Source organism: Haematobia irritans, chromosome 1 (genome assembly GCF_050003625.1).
Source record: "Haematobia irritans isolate KBUSLIRL chromosome 1, ASM5000362v1, whole genome shotgun sequence".
Classification (NCBI taxonomy): domain Eukaryota; kingdom Metazoa; phylum Arthropoda; class Insecta; order Diptera; family Muscidae; genus Haematobia; species Haematobia irritans.
In genome coordinates this window covers 79766077-79769586 of record NC_134397.1, presented here as the reverse complement: position 1 = coordinate 79769586, position 3510 = coordinate 79766077, and the positions used below count along the sequence as shown (strand labels likewise).

At 32.2% G+C, this 3510-nt stretch overlaps 1 long non-coding RNA gene across 1 annotated transcript; it reads right to left on the bottom strand.

Annotated features, from left to right (window-relative positions):
• Positions 1-300: 300 nt before the first annotated feature.
• On the bottom strand, positions 301-1650 carry LOC142239431 (uncharacterized). The gene is made up of 4 exons (XR_012723028.1): positions 1583-1650; positions 1303-1513; positions 876-1237; positions 301-811 (listed from the first exon to the last, which is right to left on the bottom strand). It is a non-coding gene; the product is annotated as an uncharacterized LOC142239431 (long non-coding RNA).
• Between the last annotated feature and the right edge of the window lie 1860 nt (positions 1651-3510).

The window sequence follows — 3510 nt, the reverse complement described above, 5'->3', positions numbered from 1 at the left end:
TACTAAAATTCAATAATTTTTCAAACATTTTTTCAAAGGATTAGGGTAATATTCAAGTTGAGAAATTGTTGAGAAAATCGCGTTCTCAACAAAAAACAGACATTACCCTCAACAGTAAAATTCAACACAATAGCAATAATTTCTCAATTGTAATCCTCAAATTGAAATGCATCGCTACTCAATAATTTCTCAAACAGTTTTCAATGTGATAAAAATAAAAAATTAGCATTGTTGCGAATACTTTCAAACCACAATTTGTATGAAAGTCAATCCTAGTTCTAACTGAAAGTCAATACTAAATTTCTAGAGATTTTGTAAATTTTATTATTTTTTTCGTTAACAAATATAATAATCTTAAAAATAACATTAATAATATATAAAAATAATAATATAATACCAATCAAAATGTAATTATCTTATTAAACGTATTAATAAATAAAACTATGAATACAACTTTAAATATCTTAAACATTTTTACATGTATAATTCCATTTCCTCCATAATGTTGGTGTCAAATAACTATTAATTAATATCCTGGCAATTTGAAATAATTACTATCGAGGAACTTGCTGGCTTGTGTGTTAGAATAGATTCCAGAAAGAGGAAATCACAAAATATCAAACTGATGACGGGATGTAAATTGATGTAATGCACATTTTCATCCAGAAGTTCTTGATATAGGAATTGTTGCACTTTGTTTTAATTGGTTGCACTTTGTAAGTTTTCTGAAAACTTTTCTTTGTTGTTCCCTTCATCGGTTTTTCATCGGCCAACATCTTCCAAGAATATACCATCCAATGATTTTAGTTTTCTGCAAAACAATCGAGTTTTGTGATTTCCATTATGTTTTCATTTCACTTTTTATTTTGACTTACCAATTTGTATTTCTTCCAACTGACTGTACTTCGTGATTTCCTCAAGAACGTTGGTGTTACAAAATTGTTGTTATTAAAATACTGGCAATTTTCAGGAACTTGATGACCAGATAATTGGAATAAATTTGCAGCAATTTCAATTCACAAAATAACAAATTAAACCGATGATGCGATGTAAATTAAACTATCGATGTGATGCGAATTATCATCCAGTAGTTGTTGATATGGAAAAGCATAAATACCAAGTTTTTTTGGTTGCACTTTGATTTATGGAAACTTTCTCTTCTCGATAAGCCACTGTCATTTTTCATCGGCCAGCCTCTTAATGTGTCCAAGAATCAGCATCCAAATATTTTAGTTGTCTGTAAAGAGATTTGATTTTAGTGACTTCCTTAAAGTTTTCATTTCGTGTTTTAATTTTACTTACCAATTATTATAAGCAATTTCAATTGATTATTAAAAAATTTCCACATTTTTGTATTTCTTCCACGAACTTAGTTGTCCAAAGTAGTATTGAAAACCATGTGGTTTTTTCGTTGCATTTCAGGGTAGTGTTTTGTCAAAGTTTTCTCATATTATCTTCAACACCTTTTTAAAGATTTCGTCAACATTTTGGCAAATTGGAAGTAATTCGCAAACTATTTGAAGATGTATTGAAGATGAGCTATTTCAAGTCAAGTTGAATTTATGTTGAAAATTATATTTACCCTCAAACTGAAAAGTTGTTGCATTTGAAAAACGCTAATCCTGTGTTTATTGGGATATCTCATATATTGTGCACATGATAAGTCAAGTCCGAAGGCCTAATCGATGCTTCTGCGTGTTTATGGGATCGATAACACATTTACCGATTACTTTGTCATCGCCGACAAGTCGTATCGATCCAACACACTGTAAAATTCTTTACAAACACCAAAATTCCTTCAGGAATAACTGATAGTCTGTAAAGCGCATAAGAAATGTCGAAATGTCTGAAGTGTTTGACAGCGGAATACATAGCAAGGTAAAAAGTAGAATATTTGCGTTCAGTTTACGTAAGCTTTCGGGAAAAATACGAAAGCTTACGTTCGATGTCCTTCCCTATTCCTTTCTGCAATACTGCACCTATAGCGGTGTTTGACGCATCGATTGCCAAACTCAATTCTGAAGCTTTATTGCAATGTGTTAATAGAGTTCGCCCTGAAAACTTTTTCTTTATACTCTCAAAGGATTCCTCAGCTTCTTTGCACCATATTATTATCTTTGACTTGTTTGCCGAGGCTGCCGCTATAATAGATGAAGTGGTGCTAAATATTTTGCCACCATTGGCATATATCTATGGGAATAGTTTACCATACCAATGAACTTTTGTAGCTTTGTTATCTATTCTGGCCGAGGATATGAAGTGATCGCTTCAGTTATATCATTAGCTGGTTTAATTCATTCCGCGGTGATTTGATAACCTAAGAAATCAAGGTTAGAGACACCCAGCAAATATTTTGAAGACTTCTGCGATAAACCGTATTTCTCTAGTCGAGTAAAGACATTTTTTAGATTTTCTAAATGTTGGTCTACGTTCTCACTCGCGACCAGAACATCATCGATGTAAGTAAATACGAAGTCGATCCCAAAGAAAACTTCATTTATAAACCTTTGGAAAGTTTGAGAACAGTTTCTCAATTCAAAAGGCACGCGTACGAACTCAAACATTCCGAAGGGTGTTGTAGTGGATGTTTTCAGAATGTCTTACTCGGCCATAGGTATTTGGTGACATGCTTTAGTTATGTCTAGTCTCGAGAATACCCGTTTTCCACGAAATTCCATTGACAGGTCTTGGATATGAGGCAGTGGGTATCTGTCAGGAACTGTGACACTGTTTAGTTTGCGATCTTTTTTTGTTCAGTGTGACCGTTTTGTGTTTTATGTCAACGATAATATTAAATTTGGCAAAAAATCAGCACCCAAATTTGCATGGCTTACTTTAAGGTGGGTATTAAGTTCGAGTTTAAGGTAGGTACTATGTTCGGTTTCCCCAACGAAATCCCATACAAAACGAAAAATGCGAAAAACTACCGAAATATTTTTTCATTTATGGTACTTTGTTTTTTTTCGAGTTGAAAAACTGACGTAAAGCGCATAGTCCCTAATTAGATAGTGTTAAATCCTTCCATACGTTGAGATTAGTTAGTTTCAAAACATGGAGCAATTTGCAATGTGAATTAAGAAATAATTTATTTATTCAAATGATTTGTGTGAAATTACAATACAAATGTGGTTCGCATTGTTATTTAAAAATCCAATAAGATCGATTGACAAAATAAAAATAACTTGGAGTGGTGTTTTCGTAATAAAGTCACCATCTAGCCGATCCCTACTACATGATAGAATAGAAATAATGTACATAACATGAAATTTATAGAAAAGTGTTAACAAAATAAAGTTTTATTTAGTGAATTTCGTTTTACAATCGTTTCTTTTTACAGGGTATAGGGATAATAAACACAAATGCTGGCCGTGCATCGTAATTATAAAGAAGGCAGTGCGATTGATGTTGCAGTACTATGGTAGCTACGAATGGAATCACAAGAATAAATTGCTATGTTCCAAAAATAAAATGCAAAAAATTAATTATGCATATATCTTTCATTTTATCGAT